The following is a 19,020-nucleotide window of genomic DNA, read 5'->3' as shown; positions in this document are numbered from 1 at the left end:
CCTGCTGTGTTTTTCTGTAGCCAACCTGCCTGCAACCCCGGGAGTGTCGGGGAAGGGCCAAGAGAAAACACCTTACCTTCGAATTTCCTCCAGCTGTACTGGGGCTTGGTCGTGAGAATTTTGGTTTCTCTGGAAAAAAAAAAAAAAACCAAAACAGACATATTATAGGACTGTGTTTCCATTTTAATCCCAGGTGTGGGATTCTCAACTACTTCAGATTGTCTACAGCAGCTGACTGTTTGCCTCCTGCTGTAAGCAGGGACATGGCTTTGCCAGCGGCAGATAGTTTCTGTGATTGTGTGACATTTGGAATTCTGGGGACTTTTCAGGGGGTGTAGAAATGCTAGAGCTCCAATAGAGAGGCTGATTGGCCAGGCGTTGGTTGGAGGTTGTTGGTTGTTGGTTGGTTGCTATTTGTTAAGTAGTTGTGCACAAAGAAACAAGAAATGAGATATCCTGCCTGTGAAGATCAAACTTGCCCTAAGGAGCTCAGCGCCCCTAATCAGCAGGAAGTAGTCTAACAAAGTCATCGCCCCTCGTCCCTCCATCCTTTTCTCTCTCCAATCTAATATTAAGGGGTTGAAAGAGTGGAGAAGGGTAAGAGAAAGAAAGAGCCCAAAAAGTAGCCGAAAGGTCTGGCTACAGGGCTCAGCAGGGAAACCCAGAGAACTGAGAAGAGAAAGCACCTTGTGAGGGAAAGCACAGCTGAGTCTGGTAAGCAGACGGCAACACTGGGTTGAGCCAGACAGTAACATAAGAAGAAAATCTAAATATAGATAATCACTATCGGACCTTGGACTCATGGTATCTTAATCACTAATGAGGTAAGTCTGAAAAGCCTTGAGGTGGAAACAAAGGCAACATCTGGCCTTCAAGTTGCAGTCCTGCACTATTCCACCCCTTCCCTTATAAAAATTATGCATATATAATATATACATACAGAATATATATAAACATTCAATAATTACATATATAGCATATATATCCACATCTCCAAGAGGATAAGCCACTATCTCCTGCTTTTGTTCTTTTCATTCCTGTCTGTTCCCAACACTCTTGTGTCTTTCCCCAGCATTCACACTAAGGTCTTGGTAGCAGCTCCAGCCATGGGTGGGGCTTAGGGGCTGTAGCTTGGTATCTATGCTTCATCAGAAAAATACTTTTTCCTGTCCTCCCCCAGCCAACGTCAGAACCAGCCACCAGGGCCCAAAGAAGGAGGTGGTTTCTCCCATGACATCCCTCAGACTGTGGTTTTTACATCCTGTGCTGGTGGTGTTTGTCCCTACCCCATCGAAAGCTTTCCAGGTGCAGTAGGCAACTTTTGTTTTTCTTTTTCTCCTAGAGCAAGACACAGCTCTGATAATATTTGCATAATATTTGAGGAATGGATATTTTCCTTTAAACCAATATTTTAAAAACTTTTTTAAACCTCCACCCACATTAAGAAGTACATTTTATATTACCAACAGTTTGCACACACACACACACACACACACCACACTTTAACACAATTTTCAGGAAAGAATACTCACAGTGTTGAATGTGCTCTGGTGTTTTCTTTCTTTTCTGTTTTGTTTTTTTGTTTTTTTTTTTTTTTACAAGGCTTCCTGTGTGGGTTTGGAGATGCAGCCCAGTGGTAGAGCACTTGCCCAGCGAGACTCTAGCACCAACATCAAAAAGCACTTGTTGGGACCTTAAGGTAGAAAACTCTGCCCTAAAGCACAGGGATACTCCAGTCACTGTTAAACTGAGAGAGTGTTGCATCCAAACCTGATCAGATTAGGATTAAGCTATAATCAAATGAGGGCTTTGGCCAGTCCTGCTTTGCAGACTCAGAATTTGACCTTGTTGCAAGGAAGGAAACCGTGCAGGGTTAACTGACAGAGGTGATGGCCTCATGGTCTGGATAAGAACTAGGACCTGCTTCTTCTTTTTGTATTTTTCCTCTCTAGTACCATGTATTTTTTCCTTTACTATTGTACCCACAGGGTCTGCAGAATCCTATTTTTCTAGGAAGACCTAGAGGGATCCAGTGGGCTGAGGCAGGACAAAGCAGGCCACTCTGTCTCAGGATGGCAGAGCTGTCCTGGGTCAAGGAGCAGAGCATAAACAGTGAGTTCATAGAACTCAGGAATGCCTACAATACTGTGTTTAGACTTACTAATCTAAGAAGTGAAGAAAACAAACCTGACTTTAGAGATGGGGTGGATGTGGGCACATACAAGGCAGCTCTTAGGCCTGGAAAGACAGGAGGTGATTAGACATTCAACCATTCAACGGGAATAAGGGCAGGAGATAAGCAGCCCCTTTGAGTTGCCCCTCCTCCTGCTTAGCATAGCCTCACCTTGAGTAAGAGGTGAGAGGAATGCAGGGGTGGGGAAGGATGTTCCTGTCTTCCATCCCAATATAGCAACATTCCAGCTATAAAACCTTTTAGTCAGTCAAAACTAACTTCATAAAACATAACTGATACATAAATCATGAAATTACATTGCGAAGTGTTGTCATGATTCTGTTTGTGCGCTGATAACACTAACCATACATCTGTTACAGAGAAAAAAGTAGCAGACATGGGGCTGGGGGTGGGAGCTACATTCTAGCCCTTCGATAGGGGGTACTCCACCTCTGAGGAAGGCTGATAGGAATGCTCCAACTAGGATATGGCCAAGGCTAACATCCCAGGGTCTTTGTTCTTATCAAATACTTTCTAGAATAGCAGTGTTCAGTCTGTCAAAGGGAAAGCACTGGCCTGGAGAGGTAACTCAGTACTGACTGCTCTTACAGAGGACCTGAATTCAGTTCCCAGCACCTAACAGTGCTAACAGTTCTCTGTAACTCCAATTCCAGGGAATCTGACACCCTCTTCTGGCCTCCTCAGATATGTGATATACATATGTGATATACAGACATACATGCAGGTAAACATACACATTTTTTTAAACAGAAAAATCTCAAGGGAGGAGAAATTTAAATTTTTTTTTGAGTCAGGGTCTTATGTAATCCAGGATGGTCTTGAACTGTGAAGCCTAGGATAACCTTGAATCTCTGCTCTTCCTGCCTCTACCTCCTAAGTGCTAGGATTACAGGTCTATACCGCTAAGCCCCGTTTATTTGATGCTGGATATCAAACTTGAGGCTCTGAATAAGCTAAACAAGCACCTCACCAAGTGAGCTACGTCCTCAACCCTAGGAATTTCATCTTTTTTTTTTTTTTTCGGTTCCAAGGGAAGGGGTTTATTTGGGGAAGGGAGTGGGAGAGAGGAGCGGGAAGATGGTGAGTGAAGAGGAGAGGAAGAGAGAGAGGTTGGGGCGGTCCCAACTATTTAAGTGGGTGATGACGTGTGTAACTTCCCAGGTATAGGTGAGCCAGGTAGGTGAATTCTGGGAGTGGTTGTCTCAGCAACGTAGGAGTCGCCGGCCCCTGAATATGATGTCACCGGGTTCAGACTTATACTAACATACCCCACTTTTTCTTATTATAAAAAAGGAAAAAAAGGAGAGGGGAAGCCGATGGTGAAAGGGGAATCAGGCGTTGTGTCTCTCTTAAACTACTTCCTGCTGTGTAGGGGCGAAGTCTGTTGGGGGAGGAGCTGGCTTTTTCACCATGGGGCCCATTCCGTGGATGTGTGTACCAGGCTTTTCTGTGGACAGCAACTGGTGATCCTGTAACAAGAACTGATTAATAAACTGGTTAGAAATAATACCAGGAGGATGACAAGAAGGATGTTACAGGAGAGTATCTGGACTGGAAGTCTCACATTCCCCAAAACGGTATTTCTTGGGGGTGCTGGCGAAGACTACCTTCTTTGGCTGTCAGGACACCTGGCATCTGTCGGTTCTGAAGCACCACAGCTGGAATCTCACGGGCTCTGTGTGTAGAAACAGGTGTCTTGCAATGTTGGTAGAAGAAGTGGTTGGTCCGTGAACCTTAGCATATGTATCTGAAAGGACCAGTACTCTTGTATCTGGGCGAAAGGAAGCAAGTATAGAGGACATAATATTTAGATGGGATATCAGATATAGGGATGGTTCCTGGATGCAGTTTGGGTTGGTTCTTGGTATCCGGCTATGGAGCAGTTTCCTGACCCTGTTTGTTATCTGTGAGTGTCTCTCGAACCTCGTACATCCAGGTGTGAAGGCTGACCTGGATAGGAACAAACAGCAGGGGGAGGACAAGAAACACGTGTCTAGTCCAGTGGTGTCAAGCTCGGCTGCCGGAGTGGAGTCTCATTTTCTGGGATTGAGGACAAGGTGGGTGGTCTCGATGTCCTCTGGAGTTTAATAGAGCACGGTCCTGTTAGAGTCGACGTGTATGAAGGAGAATCGATTTTAGATGGGGGGGGGTGAAGGGCTTAAGGTGAGACAGGTGAACCCAATGAGGGAGTCCTTCAAGTTTAGCAGCTGTAGGGGTCACGAGGATTACCTTAAAAGGACCCTGCCATTTGGGAGAGAGAGGTGAGGGCCGATGGTCTGGAGGGGAGAGAAGCACTTGGTCTCCGATGTTGACAGGCAGTGGACAGGAGACAGTGTGTGATCGAGGTAGATGGTGGTCAGCAAAGTTCCACAGGAGAGAACGGAGGTGGCAAAGTAATGGGGTGAGCAGATGATCTGGGAGGGGGGAACACTTAGGTGAAAGACCAGGAGTTAGGACTGGACGTCCATACATGAGTTCAAAAGGAATTTCATCTTTATACTGAATTTTGAGGGACTAGGTGAGACTGTTGTCCAGTCAGAGTTAGAGTACTTGCCTATCCCACTGGCATGAAGACATGGGTTCAATAACAGGATGCATGTGCATGTGCACGCGTATGTGCGCACCCGTGCACACACACACACACACACACTCGCACATGCATGCACAGTAACTCTGTAAATTAAAACAAACAAAAGTGTAACTATTTACCTAGTGCTGCTTTTTTTTTTTAATGTAGAATAGTTATAACCTATCTGCAGTAGATTGTGCTCCTCAGAATTTTCTTGTTGAGCCTGACTTTGAGTGTGGTGGCATCAGGAGGCAGGCCTCCGAGTGGTGATCAGATAATAGGATGAAACCTTCATGGGTCAATGCTCTCATAAGAAACTCCCAGAGAGGTCCCTCAGTCTTCTGCCAGTAGAACAAGAGGATAGATTTCTGTAGATCAAATGACGGGCCTTCACTAGACACAATCTCTGGACATTCTGATTTGGAACTTCCCAGCTTCCTGTGGGCAACATTTCTGTTGCTTACAGTCCACGGGTCTATGGCATACTGTCCTGCATAGATTAAGACACTAGTGTGCTCACAGTTTGCCAAATGTAGGACGTGAGGATGGCTCAAGTTCCCAAGTACATATGGCTTTCACTTCAGTGAGGGAGACTGCAATGACCTTGACTCCTGGAATAAAAAGGTCCTGAGCTGAGACTAGAGCTCTCTAGCCCAGGATTCTTCTGGCTGAGAAGGAACCTGTGTCTTCTGAGACTTGAGTTCTCATCTCTAGAATCCAGGTAGCTTCACTGTTGCTCAAGATTGGTACAAGGAAGGAACCAGAGGGTGGGCTGTGAAGCAGATAAGACTTTGGAGGAAGTTAGTTTTTCCTAATTTTATGAATGGTGGTACTCGGTGAATAATTATGGGAAAACTCCCAAGATGAAAAAAAAAAATCTAAGCTTGCCTTTTGCTAAATAACGATGTACAGCTGCTTCAGTGCGCAGAAGGGAGTGGTGGTAAGGACAAGCCAGGCTGGGTATAGTCGATTTTTCCCCCCTGTGAAGCAATGGAAAATGAAGCTGGCCTGGATGGACCGCGCAGTGGTGGGAAGCCCTGGCTAGACAAAGCCTTCTGGATTGTGTCCCATGGGCAATGGTAGAGAATAACGGCTTAACGGTACAGGCTGCATCCAGAGGAGTGTAGAGGCGGGGACATAGCTGAAGGTGTCATCAGATGAACGGCTAGACTAAAGAACAGACAGTGCAGTGAGGGCTGGAGAAACCAGAGTGTAGTCCAGGTGCCCGGTTTCCATGTCTTCTTGTCTCCTTACACCTCTCCATCTGCTTTCTCCTCCTGTTCATCTCCTCCTCCATCCCCACAGCCCACATCAGCCCCTCGTCCCTCTACCACTTAAGTCAGTGTGTTGGTGGCACTTAGCAAATGCTTAGGATGATCAAAATGTTGCCAGTGAGAGCTCCTTGGCAAGCTTTGGCTGGCTGCCTTTGAGTGGGTCATGAGCAGAGGAGAGGCAAGCCCACTCTTGTCTTTAGTGAGAAAGGAGGCTCTGAGTCTAGCTCACAGGAAGCTCGAGCCCTTGGTGGCACCTGAAGTCAGGTGCTGTGCAGCTGCTTGAGTGAGAAGCTGACACTTCTGGGCTAGTTGAGGGGCGGCTGCTTCCTCTGCTCTCAGGCTAAGGAAAACAGGTCATCCTGCACCCTGCCAGACACTAAGGGACTGACTGGTGCCTCTGGGGACCGAGCTGTAGAGAAGTATTTATGAAATGGCTGCAGGCACCTCACTAAGGAAGTAAAAGTGGTGATTCACTCTGGTTGAGCTGGGTTGGCTCTGGCCACCCTGGGGCCTTCTGCCTTCTAATATATACCTTCCTCATATCTTACTCTTTCTGACTTGTCCTGAGCTTGTGAATCCACCAATCCCCCGATGCCTGTGCTCTGACTACAGGGCACGAAGATGTCCACCTCAGTATTTTGCTGGGACAATTCTATAAGTGTGTGAGAGAAGAGAGCTGACCAACCAGACCCAGGGCTTGGCTAGATGCCTATGTTTTAGAGTTAAACGTGCATAAGAGGTCTCCCAGGGGGACAGACATAAGGATGGGGGGGTTCTTCATCACTAGGCCACATGCCACACAATGGACTGGTTATGATTGTGGTAATGGCACACGAAATGGCTATAAGCCATCTAGTCACTTAGCATCCAAATAATCCAGGAACGAGGCAAGAGTGAGCATAGAAAGATGTGGTAACCTGGGTGAAACCTCAGGATGCAGACTCCCGATGTGGAGCTTGGCGATTCACAGAGCAGTGGGCTTGAAGCCGCCCAGAACTTACCTGGGATGGATGCCCGGCTGGTTATTCTCTCAGGGTGTGGCTCCTGACGGGCTGCTGTATAGCAGGACTTTTGGCTACTTTGTGGGTTCTTTTTTCTTTTGCTCTTCTCCCCTATTCTTTCACCTTCAACCCCCTAACACTAGGTAGAAGAGAACAAAAGGACAGAGGGGGAAGGGAGTGCCATTATCATTAGACTACTTCCTGCTGTTTAGGGGTGTTGAGTTCCTTGGGACACGTTTGATTTTTGCCATCAGAATGTCTAATTTCTTCTTGCTGTTGTTTTTTCTTTGTGCACAATTACTTAACAAACCACAACCAGCCAACAACCAGCCAGTCAGCCCCTTCTATTGGGGCTCTGGCATTTATATGTCCTCTGAAAAGTCCCCAAAATTCCCAACGTCACGCACTTGCAGAAACTATGTGCAGCTTTTACACATCCCTGCTAGAACATGAGGCAGATCATAGCCACTGTGTACAACCTGAAGCAGCCCCATATCCCACACCTGGGATTAAAATGAAAACACATTCTTATAATATTTGTGTTTTTTTAAAAGAAACCAAAATTCTCACCACACTGCTGCTTGGAGTCATTGAGACTTTGGGGGTGACTATGCTCCAGTTGTTGGAAGAGCTACATAGCTTATGTTCAGATTGGTGGGGAGGGAGGCACAGATTTAGTGGAATCACGCCTGGTGAGTTCAGTGCAGACAGATTAGGTGAGAAGAGAGGTGATGAGGGCTGGCAAAGGAGGCTGCTGTGAACTCAGATAGGTGGAGAGCACACAAGAAACCATTGGAGACTGTGTTAAAAAGGAGCCTCACTTGGGCTGGAGAGATAGCCCTGTGGGTAAAATGCTTGACTTACAAACATGAGGACCTGAGTTCAATCCCCAGCACCGGGTGATGGTGCGTACATCCAATCCCAGTGCTGGGAAAGCAGAGATAAGATCAGCATCCCTGGGGCTCAGCTGGCTAGCCTGCTTCAGTGAGTTTCAGGCCTGAGTGCGCGTGCGCGCGCACACACACTTACTCACACACACTCATACACACACTCACACACTTATACAGGGAACTCCATACCTAGGAAGCCTTGCAAAAAACACTGAAGTGTTTGGATGTAGAAGATGACACGGAGAGGCAGGAAGCCAGTGGGTAGGGACTACTATCAGGGACCCTGCGGTACAAAGGAGTTGCAGTCAGAGCACAGGCCCCTGAGATGTTTAAAGGTGACATAGATGACAGTGAGACTAGTCCTGATCTTTTTCTGGGAACAAAGAAAACAATAAGGGCGAGAGGAGTTAAGAGACACCTCCACCCCACCCCCATGCCCTGGTGTAGTTGGAGATGCTAATCTTGGAATTCACAGCAATCTGCAACTCCCTTATTCCCTCACCTGGTATCAAATCTGCTAGCCCGGGTCCCTTAGGCTCTGTGATCTTCATTCCTGTAGGCAGAGGAAGACGTCAGGCAGCAGGGTGGACCAAGAGCACTGAGGGTTTTCTTAGCTCAAGGCTGGGACCCTCAGTACCAGACACTACTCCTTTCTCCTTCTGCGTGTATCTTCCCTGCTCCCCCACCCCCACCCCAGGGCATCATTAAAACTGCTGACCAGTGAAGTGTCTGAGTGGCCCAGGGTTAGATGCCCAAGGGTGACAGGAAGTGAAAGTGGGTAACCACCAGGAGGCGAGGGCAAGAGCTGGCTTCATCCTGAGCTATTCATTGGCAGCAAGATTCTTGAGCCAATTGTGAGTCGGTAACTACAGACTCCCAGTTGTTGGCAGCAAAACCTTGTCTCTTCAGAGTTTGGTTACCCACGCTGACCCCATAACAACCGCCATGCCAACGGCAGGCTCTGTGGGGGTGGGGATGTCAACAAGCAAGGAGGTGAAGGCAAGGATAACCTCACTGAATAAGCAAACATACACCCCACATGTGGGGGAAGGAGGTCCTCATCAGCTGGCCTGTGGGAGGCTGTTTGGGAGAAGACAGGCTGAGAAGAGGGCGGAGGGAGGAAGAAAGAAAGCAACCTTGGTCTACAGAATCCGGAGTAGTGGGAAGGGGAGAGAGACAGGCTTGTTCAGAAAGGACAGGTCCAGGCTGGAAGGGGAAGGCAGAGGGAAAGCTGCTTGGCTGAGGATAATCATCAAAAGATTTCAATAGAACCAGAGCCTGGCACTAGAAAGAAAGATGTGGGTGGCCACATGTGACCTGAGAGAGACCTGAAAACACCCTTAGCCTTGACCTAGGTGTTTTCTTGTGTGTTGGGTAGGTGTCTAAGTTGGCACATTATTATATAATGAAAACATTCACATAATCTATGATCCACCTAATATAGTTGCACAAGGACTGACAGACAGACATAGACAGACACACAGACAGACACACAGACACACACACACACACACATACACACACTTTGTAGTAGACTATTATTATGCAGATAATCCAAGAAAATAATCAGGAAGATTGCAAAGGAATCTAAGATAATGGTAACAGAACAAAGAACAAGTTACATAATTTTGTGGTATGATTTCATTTGGTTAAAAAAACTATACATTATAGAAAATATAAATATCAGCATGTGAGTGTGTATGTGTGTGAATGTGCGTGTGTGTTTGTGTGGATGAGTGTGTATGTATGTGAGTGTGTGTATCTGTAGGTGGATACTTTGGAATACTGGACTCACCACCAGGACCTGTAGGACCAGGATCTTGGGTCTCACTCTCCTCTTTCTTGGAGAGTAGAAGGTTGAGATTCCTAGAAGTACCCTGTTAACTTGGTAACCTTCTCTGTGGGGTTGTTTTCAAGACTGTATTTTTTTTTAATACAAAATTTGGAGTTTCTCTTGCTGTAAATAATTTTACTCATTGTCTGATAGGCTTTGTCCTTTGCCTTTTGTACTGGGGATTGAATCAAAGGGCTTTGTGGATTCCAGGTAAGTGCTCTGCCATTGAGCCACAGCCCCTTCCCTCTTCTTTAAAGTAAGGAATGTCTGTGTATGAGGAGGTCAGTAGGGTATCAGATCTCTTGAAGTTAGAGTTACAGGTAGTTGTGAGTGCTGGGTGGGTGTGGGAATTTAACTCAGGTCCTCCTTAAGAACAATGACCTTATGCTTCTGACCTCTGAGCTATCTCTCCAATTCCTTCAACCCCCTTTTTAAATTAAGACAAGATCTCATTATGTTGCCCTGACTGCCCTTGAATGAGTAATCTTCTACCCTCAGCCTCTGAGTATCTGGGATCACAGGCTTTGGTTAGCCTGATAGTTCCAATGAATGACCATGCTTTGAGAACTAAATAGTCAAAGCATAAGTCACACACACACACACACACACACACACACACACACACACGAATGACCAGGATCCTGGGTCTCATTTTTTGGTTTAATAGCTATGTGACTGTGGGCCCCAGAACCCTCATTCTATAAGATAGGGTATTAACACTTTCTCTGCATACATTAAACATAAACATACACAACACAAAGGTTGTGAAGATGAAATGAAACAATGATTTTGAAGGTACCTGGAAACCAGAGGGTAAATTCTGAAAGTATATTTAAGGCTCTTGCAAATTATTGTTTTGAAAAGGCAAAAAAGCCAGACATGGTAGTGTATACTTTAAATCCTAGCACTCAGAGGCAGATGGATCTCTGTGAGTTTGAGGTCAGCCTGATCTACAAATCCAGTTCTAGGGCAGCCAGGGCTGTTATGCAGAGAAAAGATGTCTCAAAGATCAAGAAGAAGAAGAAGAAGATGGTGAAGAAGAAGAAGAAAAGGGGGAGAGGGTAGGGAAGAAGGGGAGGAGGAAGAAAAAAGAATCATATAGGGTGATAGTTAAGAAGCTCAGTTCTTTCAGTGGTGGGTATCAAGTGGTAGAAGAAATAATCTATCTCCATACATACATATGCATATATATGTACACAAATTATATAGGAATGTATTTTAAGACAGGGTCTTATGGTGAAGGATCCTTTTTTATTCCATTTTGTCTCCACTCAGAAACTAGACCATAAACCATTTGCTACCCATCCTAAGTGTAAGGTGCTTTGCTTCTGCAGCTGATCTGCCTATCTGTGTTGCTCTGAGGAGAGAAGCTGCAGTCTCCAGTTTGGTTTAGCACCTCATAATCAAACAGCTGGAGGCTATGTAAAGTAGTCTTTGTTCTATCTATTGCACAGCTCTAAGTTGAAGTCTTGGGAAGAAAATGGGAGGGAGGCCTGTCTCTGCTCTTTGTTCTCAGCACTTGTACGACTTTCAGAGTGTGTTATCACAAGGTAAAAAGTTCACTAGGAGTTTGCACATAAATTCAGGTCATAATTTGAATAAGAGGTTTATAACAGAGAATGTCTACATGCATATCCACTAGGAGTAATTTCCTGGCTAAATATTCATCATTTGTTACTAACTTACAGGTTCATAGATAGTTAAAAACCATAACTAAGCTATCCTTGAAGTTTTATATAGATAAACCCAGTCAATATTTTATCTCCTGTCCTTGCACCTGTGGTGTAGCTCTCTAGTTCCTTTTTTATGAACTTCGGTTAATAGTTTTTATAACTCCTTGATATGTGCTCTAGGTTTTAGAAGTCTGTTTGTTATCTTAGACACAATTAAGCAGTTCTGTTATAAAAGGAGCTTTTTGTCTGGGTCACCATTCTGAAGTGGTGGTGACCCTTGCATGATGGTTGTTTCTGGAGAATAAACACTCTTTGTTCTTTTTTTTTTTTTTTTTGGTTTTTCGAGACAGGGTTTCTCTGTGTAGCCCTGGCTGTCCTGGACCAGGCCAGCCTCGAACTCAGAAATCCGCCTGCCTCTGCCTCCCAAGTGCTGGGATTAAAGGCGTGCGCCACCACCGCCCGGCACACTCTTTGTTCTTGCTACTATTTGAGTCTGGGGTCTTCCTTCAGTGATTTTCAAACCCTAACAATGTTTTTTTTTTAAATGAGCTTAATTATAGCTTTATTGACATCTCAATACTTGTTTATTTCTTGTGTGTTATTCTTTCTATAATCTTCTTGGACACTTTCAAAAGGGCCACTCTTCCTAAAGACTCACCCTGAGGGTAATCCAGGTTTGATTTTGACAAATGCTACAGCTTCCCAGAACTTTGGTACAATAAGAGCTTTGCTATTTCATTCTATTTAAATGAACTTCCTGAAGACCACACCTTCTGAGATTCAAATGCAAACATGCAAACATTTTCTAAGCCAAAGCCTAGGCAGCTATCTTCAGGCAGGGTCTTATTACACAAACTATCTTTTTTGGTTTGGTTTTTCGAGACAGGGTTTCTCTGTGTAGCCCTGGCTGTCCTGGAACTCACTCTGTAGACCAGGCTAGCCTCGAACTCAGAAATCCGCCTGCCTCTGCCTCCCAAGTGCTGGGATTAAAGGCGTGCGCCACCACCGCCCGGCCTACACAAACTATCTTAACTTAGAATTTGTAGTCTTCCTACCCCAGCTTCTTAAGTGCTAGAGGTATAGGGTGTACTACCATAAATGACTAAAATGGGTATTTTTTTAAATTAAAGTTAAATTGCCTCCAAGAAAAATAGTCACTTGGTGGTGGTGGTGGGGACCCAAGGAAAATCTAAGAATAATGGATGAGCAGAACTGCAGAATTATTTCATTCTAAAATATGTAAATGTGGTTGCTACAAAATATGAATGACTGGGCAGGATGACACATGCACATAATCTTGGTATTTGTGAGGCAGAAGCAAGAAGGTCATACATTCAAGGCCATCCTGGACTACTAACAAGACTATGTTTCATAAACAAACAATAAGCAAACAAACAAATGGACCTGGGGTACATAGCTCAATTAGTAGAGGATTTGCCTAGAATCCTTGCAGCTCAGAGATTGGTTCCTAACCCATTACTGGGTGCAGAGTTCAAGATTATCTTTGGCTACAGAGCAAGTTGAGTCTGAAGGCAGCCTGAGATTCATGAGACTTTGTCTCAAAAACTAAAATCTGGAGGATCCTCAAATATAATCAGTATGCAAATGAGTGCTTCCCAGATGCCAGATACAGTGGCAAAGACTTTATTTGTAATAATGCTATTATCTCCACTTTATGAACTAGAAGAAAGGCCCAGGAAGGTAAAGCAACTTGCCCAAAGTCACGGCAGGCAAATAAGTGGCAAAGCTTCTAATTTCAGATAGTCTAACCTCAAAGCCTATATGGGAGTACAATAGCAGGAACTCAGGAAAATAGGACTTAATATAGAAAAAAAGGGGTGGCTTTCAGCCTCTGGCTGGAAGAGAGGCTGTAAACATACTGTTTCTAAACTCACCAGTTAATAAGAATCATTATTCTTGTAATTGCTTCCCAGGAGAATCCAGGAGGGGCTTGTTGAGTGTTCTAGGGGCTAGGGCTGCTGCACAGTGGCCGAGTGCACTCTTAGCATGCACAAGGCCCTTGGTCTGATCCTCAATGATCCCCCTCCACAAATGCAGTCTGGTTGTGAGGAGGTCTGGGGTGGGGACTTGGCAAGTCCTCTTGCTGCAGATCTATGACCATACTTTGAGGAACCAGGCTATAGGCAGAGGAGAAGACCTTTAGCCTCCATCACTGGAAATACATTTCTCCAATGAAAATAAAGAAGTAAAGTTTTGCTCATAACCTGAGTTTCTCTCAACAGCTGAAATCAAATCACATTCTCTGTCTCTCTCCCTCTTTCTCTTTCTTTTCTTCCTCTTTTCCTCTCCTTCCTTTACCCCTTCCCTCTGCTAGGGAATATAACTAATCCAAGGCTTTCTATCTACCATGTTAGGTCAGTGCATGACTATGGCACAACATCCCTAATCCTTGGCTTTTCTGTTTGTTTGTTTGGTACATGGTTTTGTTATGTAGCTCAGCACGGTACTGAACTAGCTTAGGATCAAAATGACCTTGATCTCATGATCCTCCTGCTGTCACTTTCTGAGTACTGGAATTACATGTGTACACCATTATCCCCAGCCAGAAGCACCTCTTGGGCCCCTAAACACTTAACATTAGAAAACTAGTAAAGCTGGGGACTAGAAAGATGGCTCAGAGGTTAAGAGCACTGGCTGTTCTTCTAGAGGTCCTGAGTTCAATTCCCAGCAGACACATGATGGCTCATAACCATCTGTAATGGGATCTGGTCCCCTTTTCTGGCCTGCAGGCATACATGCAGGTAGAATGCTGTATACATAACAAATAAATAAGTCTTAAAAGAAAAAAAAATCTAGTAAGGCTATGCTCAAATTCCCCTCATCCAGCCCCAAGATGGGCATTATTTTTCTACCCGTTGGGCTGTTCTTAGAAGGCTCTCTTTAGGTGAAGGGATCAAAAGAATGAGTGGTCCTGATTTGACTGGACCGGATGCTAGTAAAAGGGGTGGTACGGTAGCCTGGGGGACAAGTGGCCTGGCATAATCTCTCATGTCCTGGAAGTGTTTGCTGAGTGAATAAGTCAGGGTCAATGATAAGTCCTCGTGTACAAGTAGGGGAGGCCTGTGGTCCAGGTCCAGAAGTGGTAGGCCTGGCAGGGGCAGAGTGTGTACAAGTGTAAGAGGTTGACTTTACTGGCTCTGCCATTGTGCTCATGGTCAGTGTTTAAAGTGCAAGGATGGAGTTTGTGTTTTGTAAGGACACAGGTTGGTCAACCTTGTGGATGGAGATCCACAGCAGGATATTTGGTGAATGATTGAAGAGCTAGGGGAAGCCATGCTGAGCCCAAAGCTGCCTCTCTCCTCCTGGGTATGACTGTGTGGATGATTCATGTCTTACCACCCCCACATTTTCTCAGGCTAAAACCATATGTCCTGGAGTGTGGGGACAATGAGCAGATTCTCCATTACACGGGTTCCAGCAATCCTCTCACCTCGGTTGAAGAGCTGAGAAAATAGAGCATTGGAGAAAATAGGGAGGAGTCTCAGTATGAGTCTCCTCGAGTGAGACCTCTGACGTCTGAAGACCTTCTGAAGAAGTGATCTGAGAATGCTGTGTGGTCCTGAGGTTGGCTCAAAGGAGAGCCAGAACATTTGGATCGTTTCAGGATGTCAAAGAGCTGTGCTCCTTTCCAACTGTCTGGATCCTTGGCCACATCACACCCAAAGGGGAACAACCACATGATGAGTAGTCAGGAAGGAAGCACATGAAGTCTGGAGTGGGTGGAGGCCAACTCCTGTGTTGACAGTGAAAAGGACCACTACTTTCCCTGGCCCAACAAAATGCAGCTGTTCATGCTTCAGGATGCTGGCCTGAGACCCACCTCAACTCTGCTCTTCACATCAAGAGATTGGGTGGCTGGGTATTTGAAAGCACTCTACCCGTGTTTCAGGTTCCAAGTTCCCTGGGATCTGATGCGGACAGTCACATAGACACCGGTGGCCTGGTTGTTTGGTCTGTGTGATGGAGGTTAGGGAGATGTGTATTTGTCTCGAGATGAAGAGATGAGCAGCATCCAAAGCAGATGGGGAAGTGATGGAACAGGCTCCTCTCTTGAATCATTATTTTTCTTGATAGTATTTGTTTTGAGCACCAAAGGCTTGCTGTGTAGCTCAGGCTGGCCTAGAACTCATAATTTTCCTATTTCTGCATCCCAAGTGATTAATGGTGGGTCTGTTTGTGTGTCTGTGTGTCTCTCTGTGTGTCTGTGTATGTGTCAAGGCCAGAGGAGGATATTAGCTGTCTATCTTACTAGCTTGAGAAGGGTCTTTCATTTAATGGGAAGTTTGCCATTTAGGTTAGGTTGGTTGACCATGGAATTCTAGGTATCCATCTGTGTTTCCTGCTCCCTCCGTGATACAGTTATAGACACATGTGGCCATGCCTGTTGTTTTACATGGGTACTGGGGATTCACACTCAGGTCCTCTACTTGTACAGCAAGTGCCCTTAGCCACTGAGCCATTGCTCCAGCCCCACAGGAAGGTTTTATCTTGTAAGACAGGTTTCTTTTCCAAGAAGACTTAAAGAGAACAGGGTTTTCGGCATCTCCAAGACAAGGTCAAGGCACAACTTTATTCTAACAGTGAGTATGTACGCTAGTTTCATGCCACTTCTTACTCGAGGAATATTAGGGCCAATCTTGGAGATAGGTCTTTCCTATTTCAATGGGGCCTAAGAAATCTTAAAATACAGGCTGTAAATAAAATAGCCTAGTAGAAGAGAGAGATAAATGTGTCAAGTGGAAATAAGCGTTAACAGCCAAATCTACCTAACTTGCCTCTGGGCTTCCTGGCATTCTGGGAGTAATTGCTTCATGCTCTGTGCCTCAGTTTCTTTGTAAAATAAGATGAAGGTACTCACAGTGATTTACATGGGATATGTGCAAAGGACAGGAAACAGAGGCTGGCACAGAGTAAACATGTAATCACACTGCAGAGTTTATAGTTCTCTCATTTATCTGGGGACAGGGAAGGGACTGTAGAGAAGCTAGTTCTCACTTAAGGAATACCTTCTCTTTCAGAGATGTTCTCTTCCCCTGTTCTTTTCAAGTCCTATGGGTGTCACTGGCAACTGCCCTTGTTCCTGGCTGCACAGTGAATGTTCCCATGTCCACTTAAAGAGTTTCCTCTCTTCTCCACAGTCTTTTTTCCAGGATGTACACTCATGTGTACTGAATGGTAGCTGCAGATGCATTTCCTTGACTATTAAGTTTCCCTGAGCTCAGAATAATCACGTGTGGTATTGTCTCTTTCTTTTTGTCTGGAATTCTGTAGCCTTGGAGGGCCTTGTTGCACAGAGCCTAGCTTTGTGTACTGCTGCGCCAGGCAGGCTGTTTTGCCCTGACTTCTGAAGGTCAGGGTAGGTGGGGGGAGTCTCAGACTCATGGCTTAGTGGCAGAGACTGACTTATTAAAGATCCTGTGGGCAGGGTGCTGAAGTAGAGTGCTTGCCTAACTTTGTGAGTCCTGGGTTCTATCCCAGGTACTGCTAATAAGTAAATGCAGCTAAGAGTTTATACTGTTCTTAGAGGACCTGAGTTTGATTCCTAACACCTATATCAGGCAGCTCACACCTGCCTGTGACTTCAGTTCTAAGGGTATTCGGTGCCTCTAGCCTCCACAGGCCACCACATCCAAGTCCACATAGCCACCCACACACACATATTTAAATATCAAAAGAAACACTTTAAAAAAAAAACAGACATTCACATGCCGTGTCTTTCATTGTTGCCACTGCCCCTCTGGCAGCAGCGATTTGCTTGGTCACTCTTCTGCAGCAAGAAGTTTAAAACAACTTGGCCCTGGTGGCTGGAGAAAGGAAGGTGGTGTAGGGGCTCTCCGGGGTTCTATAAGAAAACTGGCTGAGCAAGCCAATAAACAGCAGCCCTCTATGAAACTCTGCGCCAGCTCCTGCTTCCAGGTTCCTGCCCTTGTTTGAGTTCCTGTCCTGACTTCCTTCAATGATGAAAAACAATATGGAAGTCTAAGCCAAATAAGGCCTTTCCTCCCCAGCTTCCTTTTTAGTTATGGTGTTTCATCATAGCAAAGAAACCCTAACTGTGATCCCAGGGAATGGGCCACATACTTTCAGACTTCAGTGTCCCACACTAACATAGTCCACTACAGACCTGCTCACAGGCCAACCTGATCTAGACAAGCCTTCACCAAGACTCTCTTCCTAGGTGATTCTAGGTTGTGTGAAGTTGTATATTAAAACTGATAGTCAAGTATAGAAGTGCATGAATTTAATCCTAGCACTTGGGAGGCAGAGGCGGGGGATCTTTGTGAGTTCGAGGCTAGCCTGATCTACATAGTAAGTTCCAGGACAACCAGAGAGCTACACAATGAGACCTTACCTCAAAAAACCAAAAGACAAACAAAAAAACAAGACAATCTAAAACTAACCAACCATCGCATTACCCCCCCCCCACACACACACACCTCTCCTTGCTTTCAAGACACTTAACTACTCTTTAGAGACAGAAATCTGTCTCTACTGAAAAATACATGGATACTAAGCAACATAAAGCCAAGTCTCAGAATACTGTACTCTCTCTGAGCCACAGTGACTCCTTCACATCAGGCATATCTGCCTCAGGATTCTGCTCTTGTACCTGGATGGACCCTTATTCACCATGGCTGCTCACCTTGGTTGTCTCAGTTTCAAGAGGCAAAAGCATAGTCATCAACAGACTGAAGCAAAACACATCAAAAACAGTGGGGGAAAGTCATGAGCAATTTCCTTAAATAATTACTTTAAAAATTGTTTTAATTGGCAGAACACTAACAATCTTTAACAAACCAGTCCTTTTATTCAATGTTTTATGACCTTGGAATGAAGTAAGGGCAAAGGGTGTTGCATTTGAAGATGCCAGAATTACACGCCGCCGGGGTCAGTGTCCTAGAACATGAACTTTGTTTTCCAGCCATGACCTTGGGATCAATAGACCTGTATAACCTATACGATTCTGAGTCTACCAGATTATAGGTCACAGGACACTCCAGTGAAGTTATAATTTACAACATGTTTGTTTCTGCTATTCATTGCCCTACCTTTGGAGATGATAAAACTGCAGGGAGCGTTTTAGAGCATTCTAAATCAGGTATTTCTGACTGGAATACTTTAAGTTTCACTAAAACCCTCATAACTTAAATCTCTCAAGGAGTGGTGACTAGTTAGTTCTGAGCTTAGGCAATAAAACGAAAAGCCGTATGTGCAGAACTACACCGTACACCATATAGGGGGCCAGGAAGCAATCTTTATTTCAAAAGGATCGGAAAACTTTCAGGACGAGAAGAGGACATCCTCTCTAACCTTTTCCTATATTCTAAAATAGGCACATTCAGGAAAAAAAAAAAAAGTAACGAGGAAACGAACGTTCATTTCCTGAACATCTATTGAATTCCAGTCACATGCTTACATCTTAGCTAATATAATTCTCCTTACTGGGTAAGAACTTGTAACCAGAATACCTGAATTAGTACTGCCTGTCGCCACAAGCCCCGATGAGCCAGACAGGAAATGCATCTTTGTTGTGCTTTACACACAATCTCAACCAGTCCTCCAG

Source organism: Grammomys surdaster, unplaced genomic scaffold (assembly GCF_004785775.1).
Source record: "Grammomys surdaster isolate TR1022 unplaced genomic scaffold, NIH_TR_1.0 129, whole genome shotgun sequence".
In the NCBI taxonomy this organism is placed as follows: Eukaryota; Metazoa; Chordata; class Mammalia; order Rodentia; family Muridae; genus Grammomys; species Grammomys surdaster.
The sequence above is the reverse complement of the archived record's forward strand: the minus strand, read 5'-3'. Positions refer to the sequence as shown.